The sequence below is a fragment of the Triticum aestivum genome, chromosome 1A (genome assembly GCF_018294505.1).
Source record: "Triticum aestivum cultivar Chinese Spring chromosome 1A, IWGSC CS RefSeq v2.1, whole genome shotgun sequence".
In the NCBI taxonomy this organism is placed as follows: domain Eukaryota; kingdom Viridiplantae; phylum Streptophyta; class Magnoliopsida; order Poales; family Poaceae; genus Triticum; species Triticum aestivum.
This window is the reverse complement of record NC_057794.1, coordinates 394,446,075-394,460,612: the sequence shown is the minus strand read 5'-3', so window position 1 is coordinate 394,460,612 and position 14,538 is coordinate 394,446,075.

Sequence of the window (14,538 nt, the reverse complement as noted above, 5' to 3'; positions counted from 1 at the left end):
TCCTCTTTCTCCCTTCCCCTTCCTTTTCCAACAAGGCAAGAGGGGGAGTCCTACTCCCAGTGGGAGTAGGACTCCTCCAAGCGCACCCCTAGGGCCGGCCGCACCTCCCCCTCTCCCTCCTTTATATACGGGGGCAAGGGGGCACCCCATGACACACAAGTTGATCTTCGTGATCGTTCCTTAGCCGTGTGCGGTGCCCCCTTCCACCATATTCCACCTCGGTCATATCGTAGCAGTGCTTAGGCGAAGCCCTGCATCGGTAGAACATCATCACCGTCATCACACCATCGTGCTGACGAAACTCTCCCTCAACGTTTTGCTGGATCGGAGCTCGAGGGACGTCACCGAGTTGAACGTGTGTAGAACTCGGAGGTGCCGTATGTTCGGTACTTGGATCGGTCGGATCGGGAAGACGTACGACTACTTCCTCTACGTTGTGTCAACGCTTCCGTTGCCGGTCTACGAGGATACGTAGACAACACTCTCCCCTCTTGTTGCTATGCATCACCATGATCTTGCGTGTGCGTAGGATTTTTTTTTTGAAATTACTACGTTCCCCAACAGTGGCATCCAAGCCAGGTTTTATGCGTTGATGTTATATGCACGAGTAGAACACAAGTGAGTTGTGGGCGATATAAGTCATACTGCTTACCAGCATGTCATACTTTGGTTCGGCGGTATTATTGGATGAAGTGGCCCGGACCGACATTACGCGTACACTTACGCGAGACTGGTTCTACCGACGTGCTTTGCACACAGGTGGCTGGCGGGTGTCAGTTTCTCCAACTTTAGTTGAACCGAGTGTGACTACGCCAGGTCCTTGCGAAGGTTAAAACATCACCAACTTGACAAACTATCGGTGTGCTTTGAATGCGTAGGTAAGAACGGTTCTTGCTTAAGCCCGTAGCAGCCACGTAAAACTTGCAACAACAAAGTAGAGGACGTCTAACTTGTTTTTGCAGGGCATGTTGTGATGTGATATGGTCAAGACATGATGCTAAATTTTATTGTATGAGATGATCATGTTTTGTAACCGAGTTATCGGCAACTGGCAGGAGCCATATGGTTGTCGCTTTATTGTATGCAATACAATTGCGCTGTAATGCTTTACTTTATCACTAAGCGGTAGCGATAGTCGTGGAAGCATAAAAATTGGCGAGACGACAATGATGCTACGATGGTGATCAAGGTGTCGCGCCGGTGACGATGGTGATCATGACGGTGCTTCGGAGATGGAGATCACAAGCACAAGATGATGATGGCCATATCATATCACTTATATTGATTGCATGTGATGCTTATCTTTTATGCATCTTATCTTGCTTTGATTGACGGTAGCATTATAAGATGATCTCTCACTAAATTTCAAGATAAAAGTGTTCTCCCTGAGTATGCACCGTTGCCAAAGTTTGTTGTGCCCAGACACCACGTGATGATCGGGTGTGATAAGCTCTACGTCCATCTACAACGGGTGCAAGCCAGTTTTGCACACGCAGAATACTCAGGTTAAACTTGACGAGCCTAACATATGCACATATGGCCTCGGAACACTGAGACCGAAAGGTCGAGCGTGAATCATATAGTAGATATGATCAACATAGTAATGTTCACCATTGAAAACTACTCCATTTCACGTGATGATCGGTTATGGTTTAGTTGATTTGGATCACGTGATCACTTAGAAGATTAGAGGGATGTCTTTCTAAGTGGGAGTTCTTAAGTAATATGATTAACTGAACTTAAATTTATCATGAACTTAGTCCTGGTAGTATTAGCATATCTATGTTGTAGATCAATAGCTCGCGTTTAGCTCCCCTGTTTTATTTTTGATATGTTCCTAGAGAAAACTAAGTTGAAAGATGTTAGTAGCAATGATGCGGATTGGATCCGTGATCTGAGGTTTATCCTCATTGTTGCACAGAAGAATTATGTCCTTGATGCACCGCTAGGTGACAAACCTATTGCAGGAGCAGATGCAGATGTTATGAACGTTTGGCTAGCTCAATATGATGACTACTTGATAGTTTAGTGCACCATGCTTAAACAGCTTAGAATCGGGACTTCAAAGACGTTTTGAACGTCATGGACCATATGAGATGTTCCCGGGAGTTGAAGTTAATATTTCAAGTAAATACCTGAGTTGAGAGATATGAAGTCTCCAACAAGTTCTATAGTTAAAAGATGAAGGAGAATAGCTCAAGCAGTGAGCATGTACTCAGATTGTCTGGGTACTACAATCGCTTGAATCAAGTGGGAGTTAATCTTCCAGATAAAATAGTGATTGACAGAATTTTCTAGTCACCATCACCAAGTTAGTAGAACTTCGTGATGAACTATAATATGCAAGGGATAACGGAAACGATTCCCAAGCTCTTCGTGATGCTGAAATCGACGAAGGTAGAAATCAAGAAAAGCATCAAGTGTTGATGGTAAAACCACTAGTTTCAAGAAAAGGGCAAAGGGAAGAAGGGAAACTTCAAGAAGAACGGCAAGCAAGTTGTTACTCAATTGAAGAAGCTCAAGTCTGTACCTAAGCCTGAGACTAAGTGCTTCTACTGCAAAGGGACTGGTCACTGCAAGCGGAACTACCTCAAGTATTTGGCGGATAAGAAGGATGGCAAACTGAACAATGCTATATTTGATATACATGTTATTGATGTGTACTTCACTAGTGTTTATAGCAACCCCTCGGTATTTGATACTGGTTCAGTTGCTAAGAGTAGTAACTCGAAATGGGAGTTGCAAAATAAACAGAGACTAGTTAAGGGTGAAGTGACGATGTGTGTTGGAAGTGGTTCCAAGATTGATATGATCATCATCGCACACTCCCTATACTTTCGGGATTAGTGTTGAACCTAAATAAATGTTATTTGGTGTTTGCGTTAAACATAAATATGACTGGATCATGTTTATTGCAATACGGTTATTCATGTAAGTTGGAGAATAATTGTTGTTCTGTTTACATGAATAAAACCTTCTATGGTCATACACCCAATGAAAATGGTTTGTTGGATCTCGATCGTGGTAATACACATTTTCATAATATTGAAGCCAAAAGATGCAAAGTTAATAATGATAGTGCAACTTATTTGTGGCACTGCCGTTTAGGTCATATTGGTGTAAAGCGCATGAAGAAAATCCATGCTGACGGGCTTTTGGAATCACTTGATTATGAATCAGTTGATGCTTGTGAACCATGCCTCATGGGCAAGATGACTAAGACTCCATTCTCCGAAACAATGGAGCGAGCAACAGATTTGTTGAAAATCATACATACTGATGTATGTGGTCTGATGAATATTGAGGCTCGCGGCAGGTATCATTATTTTCTGATCTTCACAGATGATTTGAGTAGATATGAGTATATCTACTTGATGAAACACAAGTCTGAAATATTTGAAAAGTTTAAAGAATTTCAGAGTGAAGTGAAGAATCATCGTAACAAAAATAAAAATTTCTACGATATGATCGCAGAAGTAAAATATTTGAGTTACGAGTTTGGCCTTCATTTAAAACAATGTGAAATAGTTCCACTACTCACGCCACCCGGAACACCACAGTGTAATGGTGTGTCCGAACGTCGTAACCGTGCTTTATTAGATATGGTGCGATCTATGATGTCTCTTACCGATTACCACTATCGTTTTGGGGTTATGCATTAGAGATAGCTACATACACGTTAAATAGGGCACCATCTAAATCCGTTGAGACGACGCCGTATGAACTGTGGTTTGGCGAGAAACCTAAGATGTCATTTCTTAAAGTTTGGGACTGCGATGCTTATGTGAAAAAGTTTCAACTTGATAAGCTCGAACCCAAATCGGAGAAGTAAATCTTCATAGGATACCCAAAATAAAATGTTGGGTACACCTTCTATCACAGATCCGAAGGCAAGATATTCATTGCTGAGAATGGATCCTTTCTAGAGAAGGAGTTTCTCTCGAAAGAAGTGAGTGGGAGAAAAGTAGAACTTGATGAGGTAACTGTACCTGCTCCCTTATTGGAAAGTAGTTCATCACAGAAATCTGTTCCTATGACTACTACACCAATTAGTGAGGAAGCTAATGATGATGATCATGTAACTTCAGATCAAGTTACTACCGAACCTCGTAGGTAAACCAGAGTGAGATCCGCACCAGAGTGGTACGATAATCCTGTTCTGGAGGTCATGTTACTTGACCATAACGAACCTATGAACTATGAGGAAGCGATGATGAGCCCGGATTCCGCGAAATGGCTTGAGGCCATGAAATCTGAGATGAGATCCATGTATAAGAACAAAGTATGGACTTTGATTGACTTGCCCAAAGATCGGCGAGCCATTGAGATTAAATGGATCTTCAAGAGGAAGACGGACGCTGATAGTAGTGTTACTATCTACAAAGCTAGAATTGTCGCAAAAAGGTTTTCGACAAGTTCAAGGTGTTAACCACGATGAGAATTTCTCACTCGTATCTATGCTTAAGTCTGTCTGAATCATGTTAGCTATTGCCACATTTTATGAAATCTAGCAAATGGAAAAACAATACTGCATTCATTAATAGGATTTATTAAAGACGAGTTGTATATGATGCAACCAGAATATTTTGTCGATCCTAAAGGTACTAACAAAATATGCAAGCTCCTGCGATTCATCTATGGACTGGTGCAAGCATCTCGGAGTTGGAATATACGCTTTGATAAGTTGATCAAAGCATATAGTTTTATATAGACTTGCGGTGAAGCCTGTATTTACAAGAAAGTGAGTGGGAGCACTACAACATTTCTGATAAGTATATGTGTATGACATATTGTTGATCGGAAATAATGTAGAATTATTCTGGAAAGCATAAAGGAGTGTTTGAAAGGAGTTTTTCAAAGAAAGACCTCGATGAAGCTGCTTACATATTGAGCATCAAGATCTATAGAGATAGATCAAGACGCTTGATAAGTTTTCAATGAGTACATACCTTGACAAGTTTTTGAAGTAGTTCAAAATGGAACAGTCAAAGAAAGAGTTCTTGCATGTGTTACAATGTGTGAAATTGAGTAAAACTCAAAGCCCGACCACGGCAGAAGATAGAGAGAGAATGAAAGTCATTCCCTATGCCTCAGCCATAGGTTCTATAAAATATGCCATGCTGTGTACCAGACCTATTATATACCCTGCCCTGATTTTGGCAAGGGAATACAATAGTGATCTAGGAGTAGATCACTGGACATTGGTCAAAATTATCCTTAGTGGAATAAGGATATGTTTCTCGATTATGGAGGTGACAAAAGGTTCGTCGTAAAGGGTTACGTCGATGCAAGTTTTGACACTAATCCAGATAACTCTAAGTCTCAATCTGGATACATATTGAAAGTGGGAGCAATTAGCTAGAGTAGCTCCGTGCAGAGCATTGTTGACATAGAAATTTGCAAAATACGTACGGATCTGAATGTGGCAGACCCGTTGACTAAACTTCTCTCACAAGCAAAACATGATCACACCTCAGTACTCTTTGGGTGTTAATCACATAGCGATGTGAACTAGATTATTGACTCTAGTAAACCCTTTGGGTGTTGGTCACATGTCGATGTGAACTATGGGTGTTAATCACATGGTGATGTGAACTATTGGTATTAAATCACATGGTGATGTGAACTAGATTATTGACTCTAGTACAAGTGGGAGACTGAAGGAAAAATGCCCTAGAGGCAATGATAAAGTTATTATTTATTTCCTTATATCATGATAAATGTTTATTATTCATGCTAGAATTGTATTAACCGGAAACATAATACATGTGTGAATACATAGACAAGCCTTCTCGGTAAAGAGGTATCTCTGGGCCCTCTCGGTAATGCACATCACTTAAGCCTTGCAAGCATTGCAACTAATGAGTTAGTTGCGGGATGATGTATTACGGAACGAGTAAAGAGACTTGCCGGTAACAAGATTGAACTAGGTATTGAGATACCGACGATCGAATCTCGGGCAAGTAACATACCGATGACAAAGGGAACAACGTATGTTGTTATGCGGTCTGACCGATAAAGATCTTCGTAGAATATGTAGGAGCCAATATGAGCATCCAGGTTACGCTATTGGTTATTGACCGGAGACGTGTCTCGGTCATGTCTACATAGTTCTCGAACCCATAGGGTCCGCACGCTTAAAGTTCGGTGACGATCGTAATTAGGGTTTTTGTGTTTTGATGTATCAAAGGTTGTTCGGTGTCCCGGATGTGATCACGGACATGACGAGGAGTCTCGAAATGGTTGAGACATAAAGATTGATATATTGGAAGCATATATTTGGATATCGGAAACATTCCGGGCAAAATCGGGATTTTACCGGAGTACGAGAGGGTTATTGGAACCCCCCCCCGGGGGTTATTGGGCCTACATGGGCCATAAGGGAGAAGAGGAGGGCTGGCCAGGGGAGGCCGCGCCCCCCCTAGTCCGAATAGGACAAGGAAGGGGGGGCGCCCCCTTTCCTCTTTCTCCCTTCCCCTTCCTTTTCCAACAAGGCAAGAGGGGGAGTCCTACTCCCAGTGGGAGTAGGACTCCTCCAGGTGCACCCCTAGGGCCGGCCGCACCTCCCCCTCTCCCTCCTTTATATACGGGGGCAAGGGGGCACCCCATGACACACAAGTTGATCTTTGTGATCGTTCCTTAGCCGTGTGCAGTGTCCCCTTCCACCATATGCCACCTCGGTCATATCGTAGCAGTGCTTAGGCGGAGCCCTGCGTCGGTAGAACATCTCACTACTAGAAAAACCCCTACTAATGGCGCACCTAGTATGGCTATTAGTGGCGCATCTGTGGTGCGCCATTAATAGCACGCCATTAGTATTTTTTACTAATGGTGCACCACGTGGTGCGCCATTAGTATCTGGTATACTAATGGCGCACCTCGGGTGCGCCATTAGTATAGGCCAGGGTGCGCCATTAGTATGCCTCCCAGGGGCCATGTATACCCAGGTGCTTTGGCATACTAATGGCGCACCACCTCTTGATGCGCCATTAGTAACCGCGGCGTACTAATGGCGCACTGCCCAGTGATGCGCCATTAGTATGCACTGTCATACTAATGGCGCACTGTCATGTGATGCGCCATTAGTATGAATATTAGGTTTTTTTTATTTTTTTATTTTCTGTTTTTTGCATAGGTTACAAAATGTATAGTTTGACAAAATATAGACAGCACACATCAACAACAGATTCATCAAATACAATAGAAGATTAGTCTTTGAATACAATTCATCATATTAGTCTCCGAATACAATTCATCATATTAGTCTCCGAATTGAAAAGACCGAACAAAGATAGAACATTATATTACAAGTCTCAAGACCGTGATTAGCGAGTCTGTCTTCACATTACAAGTCGATATCGATCATCTAAACTACCATCACATAGAAGAGAGCTGCGGTCATCACGATGAGCATCATCACGATGAAACTCGTCTTCATCTGGTTCCTCCAACGCTCCCTCCCCTCTCCCGCTAGATAGCGGGCGTATCTAGATTCGGCCTCGGCCCTAGTGGTGTACCCTTTGTAACTGTTACCGCTGAATCGGTGAACCTGTCTCCGACACTCCTCCCAGTCATCGTAGACTCCGGGAACCTTACCCTTGTACACGACATACGTCGGCATCGCTATGCACTAGCCAAACGAAATGTTAGTACCAATTCACAGACAATACATAAGCAATATATAAGTATGCAACAGAACGATCGGAAGAGAAAAGCAAGACATTAATAGCATCGATTACATCTAAGTTGAACGACTCTCGAAACCAAAGAGACATACTACAAGTTCATTAAAGTTTAATTAAAACATGAGCCAATCGATGTTTCAGAACTAGACAACTCGACTCAAGGGACCGGAGCATGGATGAAGCCGCCGTCTATCATGGGAGTCATGAAAGAACGGGCGTTGTCATCTTGCATTTGTAGCATTGTGTCGATGTCACTGTTGGACGGTTGATTTCTGAGGTAGAACTGCCCCGAGGTACGAAGGACATCTTGATGGATGATTTCCGCAAACTCCGACTGGATGCGAAAGAATTCTTGTCGGAGGTTCGCGTCCTGGATTGCCGACACGCTCGCGGCCCAATCTTTGAGTTTACTCGGTAGCAGAAGTTGATGATGGTCCCGTACGATCGCCTGCATGTGATGGATGGCGTAGTAGGCACCCTTCTGACCGCCAGGCGGCTGCTTGACGCAGCAGAACGTCGTATTGTGGGAGAACACGTGCTTGTCGTACTTACGAATAGGCCTGGTGAAGGTGCCTCCAGATTGGGCGTAGCCGGGGAGAACATCATCAAGAACCTTCTTGACATTTGTGTAGTCTACGTTCGACTGACGGTCCGGGTCGAAATACGTGGCCATGGAATATTTGGGGCTTAGGAGGATGAGCGTGCAACGTGTGTCACTGCAGAAAACACGGAATGTTAAAAGAAAAACGATCGAAATGTAAGAATTCATATGTTACGGGCCGGTTGAGGGGAGGACTTACTCGGGAAAGTAAGGCACGAGGAAGTTATCCTTATCTTGGTTTGCCAGAATGACGCCTTCGAGGTAAGAACTCGCGACTTGCCGGTCCCCAGCGCTGCCCAAGATCTTGGCACGCATGTAGAAGGGGTCGACTATCACGATGTTCGGGGTCTTGTCGCGAATGATCCGCATCTCCATACTCAGCGAAAATAGCCGAACGAAGGTGTAGTGCAGCGGATGAAGGTTCAACATAGTGTGGATGTCATCAAAACGCAGGACGATCGTACGCCCGATGGAGTTATCCACAAAGCCCTTGCCCTCTGGCACCTTGGCCGCGAAAACCGGGTATGCCACATCCTTCTCTCTGAGACGCCGCTTCTCCAAAGCAAGAACACTGTCATGCAGACTCCGCATAGCACCGGTTGCAGCATTGAGCATATTTGTCGGTAGCATCGCCCTACCCGCCACATGCACCCTCCTCGAGATATCCTGCGGTGAAGGTGGCCCGTCCTGAGCATGGATCGTACTCGGTGCCGGCTGGCTCGCACCCTTCTTAGTCTTTCTTTTGCGTGCCTTCTTCTTCTCCTGTAATGGGATCGAGTTCTGCTCATAGACCGCCTTCTTGAGTGTGTTGGGGCTGATAATATTTCGCACCTCGCCTATCTGAGGCTCGGTGAAGTCGGCAGCTGGAGGCGTCTCCTGAGAGCTGAACGCCAGACGGCGCCTGTTGCAACTTGGCTTCTCCGCGGTACGAGCTAGATCGCACACGTCTTTTGTTGGGTTTGGTTCTTGAGAAGGAGGCCCCATGAAGTCGCCATCGTACCCATGCTCGGCAAAGTACTGATCGACATTGCCAAATGTATCATCGTCGTCGTCATCGTCGTTCTGATCTTGTGCCATATGCATGTTTGGATCCAGTGGCATGGGGATGTCCGGCACCGTTACGGCGGTCTTGCCATGGGGCCGACTTGGCGCCGGCACGACTGGCGGTGTTGTCTTTGGGGTGGTGTCCCCCGCCCCCAAAGGAATCTGGCTCTTCGGCCAAAGCAGGGGCCAGCTCAGGCAGGCGCTGAGGGTCATCACGTCTTCATCGTTGGCCCCTACGGGTCGAATCGGAGGTAACAAGTCGTCGCAGCCTGGCAGCACCCGAACCAGTTGAACCCTAAACAAGTTGGGTGGCATCTGGGTACCGTGGAACAAGGGGTTGCCCGGTTGAATGATTTTGCCCTTGGCGACATCGACCAACTCGTTGTTCACGAAGTGGAGGAGAGTGCACGGAACGTCGGCGGCGCCCTGCGAAAACATGTAGGGCGTCAGGGATGCCCAGTCAAAGGCAAGGAGATGAAGTCCTCGGCCGAGAGAGGCTTAATTAGTTACCGTGATGATGGCGTCGAGCTCGGCTAATGTCGAGGCACCGCCAACGGCGGGCGTGCAGTTGACGGAGGGGCTGCTTGCTGAAGAGGTGCCGGTCGGCGTACACCCGGGTGCATTAAGCTCCCGTGCCGGCGTCGGAGACACCAATGCCGCATCCGCCGGAGGCACCAATGGCCCCGCCATCGCATTATGCGAGTTGCTGGCCGTGAAGCTAGGAATCGGGGGCGGCCCCTGTTGGCCGCCCGCAATCCACGCACTCAACCCCGAGATCAAGGTAGGCACAAGGGCGGTGATCATCGCTCCGAGTCGTTGTTCCACTTGCTCTTGGACAATCTCCGGAATCCGCGCCACCTGTGCCTTGAGTTCTTGAACCTCTCGCGCCTGGCTTTCCGAGCTGGTCTTTTTCTCCTTCCGCACACCAGCGGTATAGTATGACCCCCATTTTGTCGACAAGCCTTTGCCGGCCACACGACCAGCTGACGTCGACTTACTGAGCTTATCCTTGTTCTTCATTACATTCAACCCCCTATTTAGAGTGGTGTCCCAAGGGTTGCTCTTAGTCGACCCCGCGCTACTGCTTTCAGTCGCCTGCAGAAGGAATGTGAACCATTTAGAAATTTGGCTTCATTAATTAGAATGCAACCATATGGAGCTAATTACGCGGGGGTGTATTCCTTACCAGAACAAGCTCAAGCTGCCTGGTCTTCGGATCCGTGGTAAGCTCCTTTGTTTTCGGGTCCTTCTTGTACCGGGCCCTGACAAAGTTCCTGGTCTGCTTGTCACCGTATGTATCGAAGAGGGGCGGTAGGCCTTGCTCGGCACGGTCCGCCTCCTCCTTGTCCCATATAGGCTCCGCCACTCTGTAACCGCCGGGACCGAGTGTGTGTTCCCCTATGTTCAGCTCCCGCATTTGTTTCCCCCACTCACTTGATTGGGAGCTTGTGGTGCTCGAGCAATTGATCTTGAAGTCGTTGTAGTCATCTTCGGTGATCGAAGGATTTTTCTCCTTGATCTTCTGATAACTCTCACCTTTCTCGATCATTCTCTTCACATTGCTTTTCCAAGTAGACAGGGCCTTGCTCATCTTCGTGAGGGCAGCATTGTTCACTTTATTCCCTTTGAGGCTTGTGTTTTCAAATTCAGCGGGGAACTTGTATCGTTCGTGCAGCTTCGTGAAGAGGAGGTTGCGCAAATTCCCTCGGTCAGGATGCCTCAGGTTCTCGGTGTTGATCGAGACGGTGCTCTGGACAATGCACCCGAGCTGAAGCGAGTACCCCTTGACTATTCGTTCGGGCGCCGTTGGATTCCCGTTGGAGTCCACTTCAGTAACTTCCTCCTTGAGGGTGCGGAGCACGATCGGGCGCCGGTCCTTCCGTTGCCTCTTCGGTTGGCTGCCATCTGTGCGTGCGCCGCCATCATCAGTGGTGGCATCCTCGGCGGCACCATCAGTGGTGGCATCAGTGTGGTCATCCTCGGCGGCACCATCCGTGGTCTCAGGATCGGTGGGGAAGGCGGCGGCCTCATACAAGTGAGGTTGTTCCTCCATCTCCTGGGACAGCTCCCAGAATGCCTTGCCGCCCGAACCCCCTGCCTCATCGTTGTGGGCCATGTTTCTCTCTAAATAGAAACAAAGTTTGGTCAAAAAGTTGGTTATTGTCAAGGAACAAGATCATGGTCTCATCATTTAGGGTTTGTCGACACCGAGGCATCCTAAAATCTAAGCTTTTATCATTGAGGGTTTTTCGACGCCAAGGCACCCTAAAAGCCTAACCTTTCATCATTTCGGTTTTTATCGACACCGAGGCACCCTAAAAGCCATGCATTAGTCACAAGTACGACGGGGCACTTGATCCTACTTAATTAACTACTAAGATACCCCGGCCCATGCATTAGTCACAAGTACCCCATATGTCCTATTTTTAGCAAAGTCATGCTAAAATTCACGGAAAATTTCAGCATGACCTTTACTGAAAATAGGACATATGGAGTACCCGAATTTGCCGGAACGGAAGTTAATCGACATTCCGGCAAACTCAAGGGCCTCTCGGGGTACCTGCAAAATCATTATCCCAGGTGGACATGGATGCAATGTCACATGTCACATGGATCCCACACCCACAGGAGCTGGTGAAGCTTCATGTGTATTTCACGAAAACCAGCCTGACTAAAGAGCTTTATGTAGAAAACAAATCACTCCACCAGCTCACACAGGATCATCCCTCTAAGCAATTACTCAAAATGGGCACTAGCAGCAAAATGAACATTTTACAATCTGAATTTTTTTGTCATCTATGTGCTCATTTAACTTTGATCCAAATAGTATCAAAGTTCTTAGCAAGTAAGTAATACATGCCTGCTTGGCTAATTAGCAAGTAAGTAACTCTTACATTATCAAAGCTTGCCAGTTTCTGAAATCAATTACTGACAGGGAATAGCACAGGCACACATCAAACCTATAACTTAATGATGGTTATTAGGGAAGACAGGAAATGAGGATGGACAGAACCATATGTTTGGGAAATGCAAATAGAAGTAGTGCTATGAGAGTAATTTTTTTTCAATTTTCATTGATGTTTCAAATTAGATCGGTGCACATGTGGCTGCAATTTCTATTGGTCATCCAAGATGGGTGTTCATAGTAAAGTACTATATAGTGGCACTAACATAACCAAGGATTGCTTTTAAAAAAACATAACCAAGAATCACCTTCCACGTGGCTTCTTCTCTTTAGCCTGGCTTCCTTCTGCAAAGTGGGCAAATACTTCTGTCTGTTGCAGTACGTACTTCAGTCGCCCTTTCCCTTCTTGTTCTGTGATCAAAACCACGATGAGAATGCAATACACACCAAAGAATATCATATACAAGAATTGCAGAAATTAAACAAGGTCAGACCCACACTATCTATTCTTTCTTCATGGCAGAATATCATATACAAGCACGAATTTTGTTCACATTTATATAGCAACAAATATTTATACACTCATATAGCAGCACTAAGTATATTGCACTTAGAAGAAGATTTGCTTTTACATCCCACCCAACTTAACAATCTAGTAGAGTTGTGATTTATTAATATTGTCTTTCCTTTGCAGGTTCATGTCAAGTCGATCGAGGATTTCGCGCAGCTGGGTTGTTTCGATGAGAACCAAGACAAGCAGCAGCCCACCAAAGCTTCTTCTACCCAGCAGCAAACACAACAAGAAGAAGTGCGGAACAATGTGATTCTAGTGCTAGTTACTACTGGTGCTGCTGGAAAGGGTGATGATTTGAATCTGATCAAAAGAGGAGGCTTCAAAGTAGAAGGTTGTTTCTGTCATGTTGAGGATTCAAGGAACCTGCCCTAGTGGTATCGTCTTGTTGTACAATTGTCCTTGCTACTGTAAATGGAAGGATCATCTATGCTTTCTCCAACACCCGGAGAAAAGCCACTACTTTGTTGCTAATGTCCTTGTCTCTATGAAAAGAGTAGGAGCATCATGTTTGGGGTCTGCGTAGTCAATTTTGAGAATCACTGTTGTGTCGAAGGTGGAGACGTTTCACTGAAATTTGGACAGTGGAAGGAAAGAACCATTGGAATTGGTGGAATCTGCAGACTGGAACCTTCTGTTGATCCTCTATGTTTATTTTCATCTGAGGCTTTACCTTATCTGTTGTTGTTCAACTTTGTGGCTGTTTAATATGAACAAGGTCTTCTTCTCAAAGGGCTTAATGGCTTGTTATAGTATATGGTTTCTATGCAGATATGTTCTGTTACACTACATCATGTTAAAAGGGATGAGAAAAGTGACCACAATATTTCCTGTCATTACAAAAATAGAACTGAAAAGATTTCCAGATTTCATATCTAATAATGCCTGCTTTTTCTTTGTTAGTACAATCATCAAAACCATGAGGTATTTTTTAGAAGAAAATTGGTATATAACTGTCAGACTGTCAGTATCTACTATCTAATACTAAATTTGATGAAATTACACTTCTTGAAATCTGCAGTTGTGTTGCAATTTCTTATTTGCGCATTTGAAATCTTATCTATCTTGCTTGTTAGGTACAGATTGCACTCACAGTTATAAATTTTTGCAGATGCACAATCATGATAATCTAGACTTAGCACCATGCAAAATTTCCTTTTCTCCGCTATGTGTTTTCACAGAAACTACCTTGAGAAAGCCACTGATTCCATGATGCGCATAAGGGTTGTGTGACGATCCTTGTATAAGTTCTGTACTAACATGTTGTTCTTTTAGAGTTTATAATATTTTGAAGTGGACAAACTGAAGATTGGCTTTTTTAAGTGCAAAAACTGAAGATACATGCTACGTTATTGTGCAAAACGTTTACATTAACTCTGTGTAAGTGCAAGTGATGAAAATCTGCTCTCCTTATGAGAAAAAAACCGAATACATGCCCTGTTTATCTGAAGAATTGAATGAACATTGGCCCCGAAGCATTTTCTTGACTAAATTGTGCTCGTAATCCAATTTATGGCCTAATCTACTCAGATTTTACTCAATGACCATGTGCCCAGAGAAAAGGGGAAGAACAGAAGAGGAGGAAGAGCGTACCACGTCTGTAGTCGGGCTAAGCTGTCGCCGGTGACGGTGGAGACGAGGCTGGCTGACTGACCCGGGGAAGCCGCGTCGGGGCGGGGTCGAGGCGGCGTCGGGGCGGTGTCGGGGCGGCGGGGCGGCGTCGCGGCGGCGT